This window comes from Pipistrellus hanaki (assembly GCF_964339955.1).
Source record: "Pipistrellus hanaki genome assembly, chromosome: 4".
Classification (NCBI taxonomy): Eukaryota; Metazoa; Chordata; class Mammalia; order Chiroptera; family Vespertilionidae; genus Pipistrellus; species Pipistrellus hanaki.
Window position 1 is genome coordinate 66,251,540 of NC_140506.1, and position 16,223 is coordinate 66,267,762.

Consider the following 16,223-nt stretch of genomic DNA (forward strand, 5'->3'; position numbering starts at 1 on the left):
GCAGGTTGATCACATACAAATGATATACCAAGATGAGGGCCATCTTCAAATAAGACTATTTAAAACAACCCTTAACAGCTCATCATTAAAAAAATGAACCTAAAACTTTTTTCCCCTTAAAATTTAAATATCCATTTTTATCATAACACAGTATGCTTCAGTGGCTGAGAATATTAGGTTAGAATATCGGTCTCATATTATCTGGACCAATCAGAGCTGATCTGATGGAAGAGAGACTCACCCTCATGAGTTACTCTTAGGCCAATTCCCTAAACAGACAATGAGTAGGGAAGGGAAAGACCCAGGAGAGTCAGAGCTGAAATGGAAGCAATGTTTTCACACTGCTATAAAGAATGTACAGAGTCCTACCAGCTGCTGCCTGAGCTGTCGTGTGGACACCTGTTTCTTGGGCCGCCTCCCCAGGCATGGCCCAGGGCCTCACCTCACTATGGCAGCAGCTCAGCACTGCACGCTCGAGTTCATGCTCGGCACCAAAGCTGACAGTGAGACCATTCTAAATGGCCTCCAGTCCATTTTCCAGGAGCAGGGGATGACCAAATCGGTGCACACATGGCAGGACCATGGCTTACTTAGCAACCTATACAAACAAAAACAGCAGCTTTGCCAATCTGAGAATTTACCCACACGGATTAGTATTGCTGGACCTTCAGAGATTCGATGGTGATGCAGAAGGCAAAGAAGTTGATAGTCTTTTAAGCAAAGTAGAAGAAAGAATGAAAGAATTGAGTCAGGACAGTACTGGGTGGGTAAAGCAATTGCCACCCATAGTTGGAAGAGGGACCATTGACAGGTACTTGGTCCACTGCTGATGGCTGCCTGGTTGAGTATGACATGGAGGAAGTGGTATAGGATGAAGACGCTCCTTATCAGAACATTAAAATTCTGCACTCAAAGCAGTATGGAAATATTCTCATCCTTACTGGGGATGTTAATCTGGTGGAGAGTTATTTGGTGTTTGCGCAGGCCATCATGGGCAGTGGCAAAGATTACACTGGCAAAGATGTGCTGATTCTGGGAGATAGAGATGGGGACATTTTATGTGAACTAGTCAAACTGAAATCAAAGATGGTCACTATGGTAGAGACTGACCAAACGGTGATTGATGGATGTAAGTAATACATGCAGAAAAACATGTGGTGATGTCTCAGGCTATCTTAAAGGAGACTGCTATCACGTTCAGGATTATCTAAGGAGATTCGAAAGTATACTAGATATGCTTGAATTGGATCACCTCACAGTTTCAGGAGATGTTTCATTCAAGTTATCATCATTGCAAATCATGATGACCAAATTGACATCCCACCCGGAGCAGTATTAGAGAACAGGATTGTATCTGGGAACCTTCTTATCTTGAACCACTGAAATGAAAAAATATTGTGTACACTTTATACTAATCATGGGCTAGTTTCTTACAACAAAATGTTCTCTAGCATTCTATAATAGGCAGGTACTTTTATTGTGTTTACTGCACCTGTAGTGCTAATTTTTAAAGTAGAGTTTTCTACAGAATGCTTTTATTTTAGTCTAAGCAAAGCACAGATGGAAGAAATACTTTTCTTCCAGGAAGAGGATCCTGGAAGTTCATCTTAAAGTGCAATGTTGTTTAATTTTAAAACTGGGGCAGCTCTGCTGGAAAATCTTTTAACAGAGGCCTTACTGATGGTCACTTTGAATTGTTTGTGATTTCAAAAATAAAGCTGTGAAGAAAAATAAAAAAAGAATATACAGTTCAGTGTTCTCTCGAGCTTGTACCAATTGAAGCGTTCCAAAAACAGCAACAGCCACTCATTGAATTCCTTCTCTGCTCCATGGGCCTTATAATCACCCATTGAGTCCTAATAACCACCCTGTGAGTGAAGTGCTAAAACCATCATGCCATGGACGTTTGTTTTTGCTTACTTAGCATCTCTTTCCCCTTTTCGAGTGATCAGGCTCCAGATTTTGATTACAGACCTATCCACTCCCTATGCTCAGTCCATCTGCTTGGATACAGCTCCATCTTCAGCGCCAGGAAACTGAGTCAGGCTAAACAGGATGTGCCCTGAACACAGAAAGTGGTTGGGTTGGGCGTATCTTGGGAGACCAGAAAGCTGCTCTTTAATGATCTTTAACCTAAAAGGTTATAGATTGCAGCTGCTAGAAGTGGCCTGCCACCACATAGGGAGGGAATGTGTGGGGGTGGGAGGAGAACGTTAAGAGAATGGAACCAACACAAAGCAGAGGGGTCTGAGATAGTAGTGAGAGAAACAAGATCCTAACTGAGTCTCTACGACATCACTAGGGCCTGGATGAACCTGAATCCTAAATTCACACCAACCCATCCAATTTCTAGTCACTTGAACTAATCTGTCCCCCCTTCATTTTCTTGAATCTCACTGGATTGGTTTTTTTTTATTGTTGTTGTTGTTTTTTTGTTTTTGTTTTTTTTGTATCTTACAATAGAAAGAATCTAAATGGATATGCAAGATTTTATAAATAATAAAACTAAGACTCAGAAAATTTTATACTCACTCAAGGACATTCAGCAAAGGGCAAACCTGGATTTTGACTCCAAATCTCTTTCACCCAAAATACCATACTCTTCAATACAACATGAAGCATGAAGGCAGTGTTTTCCTTTTTAGGAAGATGGCTAGTTTTATGTGCCAACATTGCTAGGCTATAGTGCTCAGCTATTAAACACTAATCTAAATGCTGATGTGAAAGTATTTGGTAGATGCGATTCACATTTACCATAGTTGACTGTAAGTAAAGCAGATTATTTTCCATAATGTGTATGGATGGGCTCATCCAATCAGTTGAAGGACTTTAGAGCAACAACTGGAGAAAAAAGGAACTTTGTCTCAAGAGTATAACATAGAAACCCTGCCTGTGCTTCCGACCTGCCCTACAGATGTTGAACTTGCCAGCCCCTATAATCATATAAGCTAATTGCTTTAAATCCACTCCCCTCTCCTGACTGATACAAAGAGCAACTGAACACCACTTAGATAATGTGGAAAAGAACCAAAGAAAATATATATTTTCTTCCTCAACATGCCATTTCCTTTGTGACCTTCCCAAACAAGGCAATCAGGGCAAAGCTCCATGATTAGGGCCATAAAGATAACATCAAATGCCTCATGAAATTTGTTATTGTTTTTTTTAAGTGCAAAAAAAAGTTTATGAATCTTTATAAATAATGCATGTCCAATCCCCTGTGCAATACTTTATAAAATGCAGGCTAACGTTGATAATAAAAGGCAACCGAGGGGCACTGGTTTGGATAGGTGTGAGAAGGTTTTCACAGTCTTTCAAAGAGTTCAAGTGCAGTTAGGTGGAAGGAGCGCTGACCGATTTTACCTTGATTCCTGCTTGATTTCTCATATCGTTCTTTCCTGTATTCATAGCATCCACTGAAAGGCTATATTATTCAATATAACACAGAGGGGAACTGAACCATTGGCTTGGCTTCACGCTGCAACTGTGCTGATGTTTGCTGAAATTCCCAAACTCAAAGAGATAAATAATTCACAGTTTCCCTGAAAAAATATGAGGGAAAGGCTCTGATGGGTTGATAAAGAAGAATGCTGCTGTCCATATCTGCTTTTAAGGGGTGCAACTCTATCCTACTTTTCAAATAAACTATGAAATCCACAAAAGTCCAAATTGGGATTCTTGTTTTTAGCCACAGCTATTTTTAATTGCTGCTAAGAGAGATAAGTCAGATGATTTTCAGCTTGAACTATAAAAGAAGTTTTCAAAGAGACCTTAAATAGGAACAAAACAAAACAAAAAAAAGGTTTGGTAGGTTTTCCTTTTACTACAACATAAAATGTGAAACAGAAACACAATAGCTTAATGAGTTTCTGTCTCTGCACTGTGACAAATCTACAATTTGGCCATTGTAAAAGTAATGATATGTTTCATTAATTTCATATGTTCTTTTAATAGAGTATTTGGAGGGAAGGCATTTTTTGCTTTAGAAATTAGAGCAAAGAAAGCCGATAAAAGCTTCAAGTTAGTGTTCAGTACTTCCTGGAATACATTAATAACATTCAACTGCCTTTCAAACACACAGACAAATCTCAAAGCGATGCTTTGTCTTCCCAGTCACCGTCCTAATAATGGAAGACTAGAAATCCTTACTGAGTCTCTCCCTACAACCCCCCTCCCTCTTCACCCCTTGCACATTCATGGACAATGCACACACACTATGTGTCTTACTAGTACATGTGGATCTGGACGTAAACATCCTATAAGCCCATGTATCTACTCTGCTACTTCTGGACAACATCCTCTGTGCCATTGCCAAAGCTCTTACAGGGAACCCTTTCCTGAAACAAGTCACATAATTCCCATAGTCTCGCCTTGCCTTTTCACAAATATCCTCATGTTGCACTTACTTAAGTTGTACCCTCCAGAAGCTGACCCCAGACAAGGGTTTGGACACAAGAACTTATTTGTGAGGGGGTCCAGGAAGCACCTGAAAAGTGGAAGGGAACATAGACCGGAGGACAAGGAAGCCATTCGAAGAGGCACTATTGAATAAGTTCCCCTTCTGGGCAATGGGGATGTGATCCCACTGGGGACTGCTGGGAGCCAGTGTAAAACACATCTCGGTTATTCCCAGTTATCCTCACTCAGACTCCCATGCATCATTGGCTGAACACTGCTCCCTGGGGAACAGAATCCCAGCACCCTGGCCTGCACTGTTTGTGGGCCAGGGGATCTGGTAGGAAGACAGACAAGTGGGCTTACCGTAAGACTAATCAGCATGTGCAGGACGGGTGAGAGCTGAGAGGATGGGGTGGAGCCAGCATGCTGCTAATGGTGCCATTGGTTTGTTTTGTTCTATAAGTCACTCAGACAACTCCTTTCTACCTCAATTGTCCAGGTGCCATATGGCATATTTGTCAACCCTGTCTCTGAAACACGTTTGTCGGGTGCCCTTCCTCTGCATTCAGAGCCTGACAGCGGTGGGTTTACTTAGCGTGGTCGGCAGGAAAAATCTCCGGCTTGTTCTGTAAGTCTCACAGAGGCAGCTGGACTCTGCAAACCCACTGTGAAATCTGGATGAGATCAATGTCTTTATTCTCGAGAAACATCTTACTTCCCTTAGTGAGATTTCTATCCTAATCCCATGGACAGAAACATGAAGATGGGGTGAGGAGCAGAGTAAACTAGGAGAAGGGTAATTTATATCATCAAATACAAAAGAGCAAGTTTGTATTTAGAAGAAAAAAAAAGCAATAGCAGTGGGGCAAATTGCAATGTCAGTTAGTGTTTTAACTATATTACAGCAGGGAAATGGACTTCTGCTGTTGTCTATTGTCTTTCTTGGCAACCCCCCTTTACCCAGCCTGGGCAATTAAGGGCGGTCCCAGCAGCCCTCAGGGGTGGGCATCTTGGCACAGGCTCTCTTGGCATCCTGAGGTTCTGAAGAGGCATTTTTAATTGACTCATTCATTGCCAGGCCTCCATTTATTCACTTTTACAAATACAATAGTACTAATTACATCATATTTCTCATTTATCTTATCACCCGAATGCTTTCTGAGAGTGGGATTGGTGAGAAGCAAGGTGATAGAGGGAAACTAACGAGAGATACAGGTGAGTAAGAATGCTGGGCTGGAAAATACAAATATATTTAAAAACAAAACCAAACAAACACATTTACAAACTAAGTATTCATGGGGGGTGTGAGCTGCCTGCTCACATCCTTGTCCTGGAGTCCTAAGCCTCAGCACGAAGTATCCTTAAGGATAACTGCTTGGCCTTCACCTTCATGGAAATAATATATGAGCAGCTATCCCTCCAAGGACCTGTGTCTCTAGGTCTAATTTCCTGTGCTCAGAATGATGACGTTTCTGACATGAAGTCGTAGTGTTCCTGGGCCTGCCAGTACATTGGGTAGCACTCCTGGGCCACCACAGCACTCTGCCAGATACATGCTTCTCTCACTAGGTCACTAGTCCTTGAAGACATGACAACAAGTACTAAATGGGGACTGTGCCAAGTGTGTGTGTGTGTGTGTGTGTGTACATGTGTATGCCTTATGTATAAGCAACGCATGCGTAGGAGCTGAAGGGAAGCATAATAATCCCCCAGTATGCCAGAAATAAGAGAACAGCTGCTTGTTTCAGATATTAAAAGAATGCAAATTGGGTTGAATTTTCTTTTGGCACCAGAACAAGGAATGCTTAAGTTTCCCACTTGCACTTAATTTATTTTTAGGTTTATTCACCACCATTTGTCAGATTTCTTGAGCTTGACCTGAAACTAACCTTTAGATAAACGTGAAGGCAAACAGAGCCCTGAAACTCTATCTGTATGTTCTTTTGTCTTGGGAACTGTAAATCGGGGCATTAGGTGAATAACACAGCTTGGCTTTGTGTCATGAAAAGTAATTCGGGGCTGCGGTAAGGGCAGGATTTATGAAGCTGTCTGGCCAGGCTTGGGCAGCATGCCAGCTTACACCTGCTTTGCAGACATGGCTGTGTGCAGTTGGTCACACTGCTGAAGCAGCCAAATTCCTTTCACTGCATAGAGGCACTGCTGTGCCGGCCAAAGCCCCGAGCAGGTAGGGGAGGAACCTGGGGCAGGGATACGGCTGGGGGAGGCAGGGGTACCCAACCAGTTTTTAGGAAACAAATCAATTGCAAACTTCCCTTTGCTCATTCCCAAGCAAAATTCCCTTAAAAAAAAAAAAAAACAATCTGTTCCCAAAACATAGTAACTAAGTAATCTTGTGGGGTTGGCAAGAAAAGGAGAATAAATCCAATTGCAAAGTTTTGGAGCTTTTTGTACAAAAAAGAAAAATGAGGGATTGTGTCATAACCAAGGTTGCTGTAGAACTTATCACCCAAACAGGAGCCCTTTTCAAAGAGGAAGGGGGAGGACTATAATTAATAAGGCTGCGACAACACCCATACATTGGGACCATCTGAGACAAAGTGGGATGGATGGTGACCCGAGTCATGAACATTTACACTGCCACACAATAAACCCGCTAAATGAGTGCTGTGTTACAAGGAAGCTTTTCTAAGAAGTGACAGAAATTATATTGTCTCTTTGATGGAGCTGGACTACCTCCATGAAACAGATGGCCAAGTTGTCACAATGCCAGCGCACACTGCGGAATATCCATCGTAAAATCATTGTGCTCCATATTTCTCTTTCTCTTTCCTTTCTGAGAAGAGCACGGAAAACTCAGCAAGCCTCTGCTTCCCCTGACAGGGAGCGGCCAGTAGGTAACACACTAGGCTTGTCAGCATTTGATTAGCTGGGATTAAAGGCAGGAGGTACAATTCACGAGGCAAATACCACTGTTCCTTGTGATCTCAATGCTAACAAAGTTTGACATGAGCTCCTCCTTCTTTAGCAAAGTTGTCCTTTACAGTCTTCAACATTCTTCACACTTTCCCATTCTTATAGATTTACCGCTGAACTACTTTTCTATGATACCAAAAAGTTTGTGTCTTCAGAAAATAGGAATTTATTTTCTCACATTTCTGGAGACCAGAGTCCAAAATCAAGGAGTGGGCAGTGCCATGGTCCCTCCCAAGGCTGCAGGAAAGAATCCTTCCTTGCCTCTTCCAACCCCTAATGCCTCCTCGTGTTCTCTGGGTAGTGACCAAGCATCTGCCTCTCTCTTCACATGGCTCTCTTCCCTGGGTTTCTGTGTCCTCTTCTCTCTCATAAGCACACAAGTTATTGGATTTATAGCCAACCCAAATCCAGGATGATTTCACCGTGAGTTCCTTAATTAATTACAACTACAAAGGCCCTATTTGTAGTTGTCACTACAAATTAGGTCACGTTCTGCGATGTCAGGGGGACATATATTCTGGTAGAGGTTGTTTGGGGAATATGACTCAACCCACTAAAATTAGTAAATCCTAAAAAGCATCCCTTTAACTCCTGCTGTTCCCTATCCAATATCCAGGTAATTAACTACCTATAATATATTTCACCTTTATTTTCTATAGTTTGCAATATGGGCCTCCACTGCCTTTGCTTCCAGTGCTGCCTAGCTCAAGTAGGACCTGAGAATGTTCCATTTGGTCCAGTGACAGCCTTCCCTTCTCATCTTTTCAGTGGATAACCAACTAAACAGTCTCATTGGTAATTTTCCAGACTATCTATCTTCCAAGACTGTGTCCTGGGTTTCAGAACTTACACACACACACACATACACACACACACACACACACACACACACACACGGCAAGGCAGCATGTGCTGGACACCTCATGTCAGCATCTGAGTTGTACCAGGAGGCAAGAGACCACAGCAGGAGGGTGCTGAAAGAGAATGTGGAACCGGGGCACAGGCTTAATAGAAGCTTAACAGAAGTAGTAAAAAGGGCAAGAGCATTTGAGCCAGAGTTTAAAGTATAAATGTTTCTTTTAATCTTCAGATACAGTGATAACCAAAATGTCTTTTTGGCTATAAAAGCCAGAGCCCTGGGGTGAAGCAAGCCACAGCCAGACCACATGGACTAAGGTGAGGAGGGGTCATTCCTCACAGGACAGCCACGGTGATATTAGAGAGGAAGGGGGAGGAAAGGTGGACAAGCCAAAACAATGGATGTCCACTCCACTTACTCTGACCACTTTTATGGAAACTTCAGACACTACCAGAAGAATTCTAGCCAGCTGCTAGAGCTGTGTCTGCCCCCAGAAAACCCACAAGAATAACAAGATGACTTTGTTGACACCACAGATACTACAATATATTTTATTTACCCATATCTTCAGGCAACTAGACAAAGGGTATATCTGTCTGCTAGGGCTCTCATCACAAAATAGAAGAGACTGAGTGGCTTAAATGATAGGAATCTACTTCCTCATATTACTAGAGGCTGGAAGTCCAAGATTGAGGTTTTGACAGGGCGGGTTCTCTCTCCCGAACTGACTTCTCCCTGGCTGCCTTCTCCTGGCGTACTCACACGACCTTTTCTCTGTGTGTGGATCTTTAGCATCTCTTCCTTTTCTTATAAAGACACCAGCCCTATGGTCTCACCCTTATGACCTCATTTAACCTTAATTACCTCTTTAAAAGCCCTGCTCCCAAATATAGGCACTTTGAGGGTTAGAGCTTCAACATATGAATTTGGGGAGGACACATAACCGAAGGGCAAACTTATTTTTCATGCTTCTATTTCTTGTTTACAAGGGTAAGATATGAAGTAATACATTTTGACAATGATTAACTCCGGCATGTGGTGCCGCTTCAAATATTTTCTCAAGTGAGAGATCTAAAATGTCTTCCAGTTTCCAATTCACGATATCTCAGACGTCACATTCTGATCCCAAGCACAGCCAGAATCCTATTAGTCTTCCCACATCAATTAACCCTACAATTTTCCCCATTTTAATTGCCAGATGTTTTTTCCTCAGGTCAACAGGCCACAACTAGTCTACTAGCCAAAAGGGCATTTTCAGACATGAATGACACATACAAATATTTTATGGCATGCTACGTAATTATATCCCAAACATACACCCATGTTATAGCAAAGCATGATTTACGGGTATTCTCTCTAAGCATCCCAGGGCTTGATTGTTTGAATTCCTCTTCCCCCTAAGCCGATGTTAATATACTGAAAAGACCAACTAAAACATGTGATACCTGTTAAGGGGAACATGAAATATGACACTTACAAGCAAATTGGTTACTAATTCCTGGAGTTGAGTTTTTTCAATCCCATTTAAACCAAGTTACCTATTCTAAGGAAACATTTGGAAACCCAAATCTAGAAAACAAATGCAGATTTGAACTCTCGACTATAGGTTGCCCAATAAAATCATTCTAACTCACTTCTTCAGCCTCTAATGCCGTGCTAAGCTCCCCCAGAGCTACTAATGCAATCCTCACTGGAGTTTCTCAAGAGCCCAGAGCCCCAATCAGTAGTACATCAAGTCAGCGCACCCCTGTTTCTGCCAATTTGACTTCCAAGGCATATGTTAGAATTCATTTGCCAAATATTGAACTATCCCCTGGTTCCTAGTGTGAAATTTAAAAAGAATTTATAAAATAGTATAGAGGTCACCTCCAAAATATAAGGTATCCCTCAAAAATGTATACACCCTTTGAGTAATTATTAATTCCAATTTTTTTCCTTTTCAGATTTTGCAATTAATTAATAATTATTCAAAGGGTGTATACATTTTGGGGGGACACCCTGTATTTCCATTTGGAAAGAAATAATATCTACTTAGCACATTAGTCCCTTTTGAGAAGCCCTCATTTTGGATGATTTGAGTAGAATTTGGTACATAACTTTTAGCATAAACATTTCACTGAAACCTTGACAACATCAACACATCCAATTTTGTGAAGACTAAAACGAGTTATCACAAATCTTGGATTAAGTGCATCTTATTATTTATGCTCAGAAGTTGTTCTTGTTTCTCTGTCTTCAGTTTTTTTTTTGGTTTTTTTGTTTGTTTGTTTGTTTTTTTGTTTGTTTTTTTTTAGAAAAGGCAGGGAAAGGGTGCATGAAAGTTCAATCTCTTAAGGCTGTGTGTACATTTACATGAAACAGAGATATGCAATGGTGGTCCATTTTAGTAGGGTGCAATTAAAAGCTGTTTTTCATTAACGAGGCCAGTTTTTAATAAGCCTGGGTGCATGTTTACATTTAGCTCTGTAGAATTCAACATAAATGTAGAATAATCATGAGCTCTGGAGTTTGACTTATATGTTACAGACATTAGAGCCATTAACAAAAAACCAAATAGCACTGAGGGGTAATTATTACATACAACTTCTTGATAACTTTGTAATTTTTTTCTAAACTAAAAAACGAAGAGGATAACATCTTGAATGTAATACCTGACAGATTCTATTATGGTTTCTGTCAACTTTTAGTATATTTCCTAACTGTGCATACTATAGAAAAGGGCAAGGAATTAATCAGGTTGCCAAGAGCTGGATTGCACAGCATGCAGAAAGCACTCCAGCTATATTATTTGCACAATTTCTGCAGGGAGTTGTGCAATAGAGGCCTTAAATTTAATATGTCTGGCCCCCTTCCACCTGGACTCAGTTCAAACCCGTTGCCTGCAGCTTGCTGAGTCCAGAGTGGGAAATCAGTCATTATATTAAGAACGGATGGCAAATGATCCCAATTCACATTTTTCAGCTGGTATGTTTCTTAACCCGGAGCAACACCAAATTGGAAAATTCTGCAATTCTGCAAGCTGGGCAGTAGATCTATATTGCAGTCTAAATACATTTCTAGTTTGAGGAAGATGACAAGACGATTTTTCTTTAGAATTTCTTTAGTGGCTGTGTCACTGACAGAAATGTCGAGTCCACCACATCATCATCTTCCTGCAGTCCCTTCGTGTCTCACAGGAGTGGGAGGATGGTGTCAGTGCAGTTAAGCTGCAATGGTCTATATAAACACTGACCGGACTCCTGTATGCGTATGGACACATTATGTATTGTAGATTGAAAGGCCATATTCAGTAAAGATGAAAGTCTCTTAGAGATTATTTAAAAAGAAAAGTAATGCTATAAAAAATGGGAAAAGGCAATGAAGAAAAGAAAGGGATAGAAAAACAAATGTCAACCAGTTGTAACCACATGAAAATAATAATTTTAGTAGCAAGAAACTTAAAAACATAATTTAAATGGGATCTAATTTTTTATTCAGAACACTGAAAACTAATACCCAGTGCTGGTGAGAATATGGGGCTACATACATTAACAATATGCTTATTTGCTTGTTGATTCAGAGGCATGAGGAGCCCAAAGAAGTCAATGGCAATCTTAAATTCCAGTTCGGTGGAATCGCTGTTGTGTCTCCTTATAAGAGCTTTCCTTCCTTTGAAACTATGATCTCTTTTTAACCAACAGAGCACAGGTCACGAGCACAGGAAACAAAAATTTGGCTAGTGAGTCACTAGGAATATGCACCTCTTATTTCTACCCCTTTAATCCTGGGACTTGTGAATCCTGGCTATGGAAGAAAGAGCACCATATATTGGATGTTGATTTTGAACATATACAGCCTTCCAGAGAACACTGGCCCAGACTTGCAAAGTATTACCAAGTAGCTAGCATTATAATTGAGTCTTCAAAAGGGCACTCCTCCATTTGATCAAGTCAATTGCCTCAAGATAATGGGGAACATTGTAAGACCAGCGAATTTCATGAGTATGGACCCGATGCTGCATTTTGTTTGTTGTTAAGTGATATTCCTGATCAGAAGACATTCTCTAAATCCATAGAAGGTAGTTTTGGCAGAAGCACTTCTTGCAGGGAAGGCAAATCTATATTAGAATAATTGTTTATTCCAGTAAGAATTAAGTGTTTCTCTTCCATGATGGAAACAGGCATTATAATCAACCTGCCGCCAGGTAGCTGGTTGAGCACCCTGGGGAATTGTGCTATATTAATGACTCAGTGCTGGTCTCTGCTGCTGGCAGATTGGGCACTCAATGGTAGCAACAGCCAGGTCAGCCTTGATGAGAGAAAGTCATCTTGCTGAGTCCATACAAAACCTCCACCTCTACCATTCTGGTAACTCATGAGCCCATTGGGTGATGACAAAGAGCAGCTGGGAAAGGAGGAAATAGAAATAGAGGCTCTCTATCCACAGAGCAGGTCATCCTATCCACTGGATTATTAAATCTTCCTGAGGTTACCCTTTGGTGAGTAACTACATGAGATAAAATATATTCACAGTTTTCACCTAATCCGGTTTGCATATATATCTTTTCCCAGACCTCCTTTGCTATCCACTTTCCATTATATTCCTTCCAAGTCCATGAACATGCAGACAAATAATTAGCCACAATCATGAATCAAGATATACTCACACCTTTACCATTTCTTCTTCAAAACAAATTGAACAACAAGGTGTACTTGAAATTCTGTCCACTGGGGAATTTCCCTTCCCCATTGTTTTTCAGGGATGTCCCCAAAGTGGTTTGTAGTGCTAAAGCTGTACATTTTGGGGTGGTGCTTGTAAATTATGCAGAAAGATCTGTAAGCAAGACCTGAGTTTTCTCTTTCCCCATCAGAGATCATAGGAAACTTTCAATAAGGCAACAGATGTAGACTGGGAAAGAGAAGATAGTGTCTAGGAATTGAGACAATAGACATTTTGGCCACTTCCCCCAATAACACATGGGTGTCTTCATTGGTAATTGGGGTCCAGTCTCACATGAACTGCTCCCATTTGATGATGGAGTGCTGCTGTGCACATCTAACTTTATGGCTTAGTGGTTCAGATAACACCCAGTTCATGGTAGTCAGCTCAGGCACTATGGTAACTTGGTGGCTCATGGGTAAGCATTAGGTCTCTACTAAGGCCTGGTGGCAGGTCAAGAGCTGTTTCTCTGAGGAGAGTAGCCATCCCCAGAGGATGGCAGGGATTTGCTCTGGAATCCTAAGGACCTGCCATGTGATTCATTATAGATTCTGCCAAAGGCTCCAAACAGCACCCTGTCTGCACTACCTCTTCAAGCACAATCCATTGTACTGCTGGTCCCCATGGCAGAGCAGCTTGTACAGCAGCCTGGACTTGTTGCAGAGCCTTCTCTCTTTAGGAGCCCAATTCAAAACTAGCATCTTTTGAGGTCACTTGCAAAATGAGCCAGAGTAGCACTCCCAAATGAGGAATATGTTGTCTCCCCAAACCAAAAAGGCCTACCAGGCATTGTACCACTTTTGGGGTTGTAGGAGGGATCAGATACAACAACCATCCTTCACCCTAGAATGGACATCTCAGTGTGCCCTGCACCACGGGACCACTAGAAATTTCACTGAGGTAAAAAGTCCCTGAATTTTTATCAAATTTATTTCTCACTCTCTGACATGCAAATATTAGTAAAACTAGGATAGTTGCTACTTCTTGCTCATTAGGTCCAATCAGCATAAAGCAATAGAGCAATGTGATATTTTGTAGAAGGGGAAGGTGATGGAAATCCCTGCAAACTAAATTACGATATAGGGCTAGAGAGCTGATATTCCCCTGAGATAGGTCAGTGAAGGTGTATCATTGACTTTGCCAGTTGGAAGGAAACTGCTTCTGTTAGTCTTTACTAATAGGCATGGGGAATAGAGCATTTGCCAGATTAATAGCTGCATAACAGGTACCAGGAAGTGTGCTGAAATTGCTCAAGCAATGAAACCATATCTGTACAGTAACTATAATTGGAGTTACCACCTGGTTAAATTTATGATAAGCCACTGCCATTCTCCAAAATCCATCTGTCTTTTGTATATACCAAATAGGCAAATTGAATGGGGGTGTGGTGGGATCACCACTCCTGCATCCTTTAAGTCTTTGATGATGGCATGAATCTCTGCAGTTCCTCCAGGAATGCACTATTGCTTGGGGTTTACTATTTTCCTAGGAAGAAGCAACTCTAATGGTTTACACTGGCCTTTCCCACCACAGCAGCCCTCGTCTCATAGGTCAGGGAGCCAATATGGAAATCCTGCCAGTTGCTGAGTATGTCTATTCCAGTTATGTTTTACAGCACAGGAGAAATAAGTACAAATAAGTACAGGATGGGTTCAGGGCCCACTGGACCCACGGTGAGATGGACCTGAGCTAAAATTCTACTTCAATAGGCCACCAATCTGACTAGAGGACTACATTTTGGGTCTCCTAGAGTTAATGTCAGTTCAGAACTAGTGTCTAGTCTAGGGGTGTCGAACTCAATCAGAGAAGGGGCCAAAATCTAAAATCCAGCCTAAATCGCGGGCCGAATGGTTCACTGAACAGTCATAAACTGACAATGTCATAAACTGACAGCGGAGTGCAGTGATGACAGCGCGGTGCGGGCCACATTGCAAGGCCTGGTGGGCTGGATTTGGCCCGCGGGCCTTGTGTTTGACACATGTGGTCTAGTCATACCCGAGAGATCTGACTATTTCTTTTTCTTCAGTGCACAGTCACTCTGGGAAAAGGAGACAGTTTTCTTTGGGTAAGGCTAGGAGCAAGATTAAAAGTATTAAAAGTATAAATTTTGGGCAGCATACTGAGGTCCTTCCTCAAGTGGTCCTTCATTCAAGGGCTTGTGGGTCTGTATACTGGCTCAAGTCTGGGAATTGACTGAGGGCACCCCCTCTCTGTGTTTTTGATTCAAATTACACTTTTGTTCCATTGACCTATAATGCTTTCACTCATAGGAATTAAGTAAGAATCTAGTGGACTTGTCAACTACTTCACTTCTAGGAGCACTATGATCAACTAGCCAGTGCCACAGTTTTCTCTCAGTCTGGCTGTTCGGACTCCTGCTTTGACCCTGCTGACCATTGGGAAACCATGCCCACTTCACCTTTGGTGGTTGAGTGCTAGCCCCTGCCGCCACAGAATCTAATTATCCCCATTCCATTTAGGTTTCTAAATTTAGATGTATCCATTCCCACTGCACTTTCTGACCCACAGAAAAGGATAACCACATAGTATTTCAAGGATGCTTGGGGCTCCCATCACAAATTTACTCCTCATGGTCATGGTGAAAGGAGTGTCCTCTGGTCACTCCCATGGTGAGTTCTTAAATTATAAATCCACTCTGACATTCCAGTCTCCGGGAACCTTGAGCACCGTCCGCAGTATACCAAGGCAAGTGGCATTTCAACTTCACTTATTGTGGGTCACCTTTTGGTTCATGTTTCAGCCAACCAAACTGTTAGAGCCCGTTCTACCCTCCCGAGCTGCAGCATTAAATCTAGAATCTCTGCCTACTGGGCCCATATCAATAAATTCAGCCTAATTAAACTTTATGTTCCTTCCACCATTATCCTGCACCTTTAATATCCACTTCCACACACCATTCCCCAGATTTCTGTCTGTATAAATTGGAAACTCATGCAGTTCTTTGGGAGTGTAGCACACACATCCTTATGGGCCATACTTTGTACATCACCCCTTGGAGACTACTGGAACTGGAATCAAAGTACAGGTCTAAAAGGAGAGGGGAATGATGGGGATGGATCCTGAGGAGATTCAGCAGTTACTCAGAACCTTGCCTTTTAGGAGGTTTTAATCAGGAGTATTTATTGGTGATATTCTGGGTATCTTTACAGCACTAGAAATAAAGTCAATTACTGTCTTTAAACCTAATCAAAAGAGAGAACCAATTTCAGAGACTGCAGAACTATTTTAGAAAACTCATTAACAGTCTGTTCCTCTGGAACCACTCTTAGTACCAAAACCTTTATCAGTCAGTGATTCTAGAGAAATAGAATTA

At 41.6% G+C, this 16,223-nt stretch overlaps 1 pseudogene across 1 annotated transcript; it reads left to right on the forward strand.

Moving 5' to 3' along the window:
• The first annotated feature begins 424 nt into the window (after positions 1-424).
• Positions 425-1,339, forward strand: LOC311621730 (spermine synthase-like; annotated as a pseudogene). Its single transcript has one exon. The product of its transcript is annotated as a spermine synthase-like (transcript).
• The last annotated feature ends 14,884 nt before the right edge of the window (positions 1,340-16,223 follow it).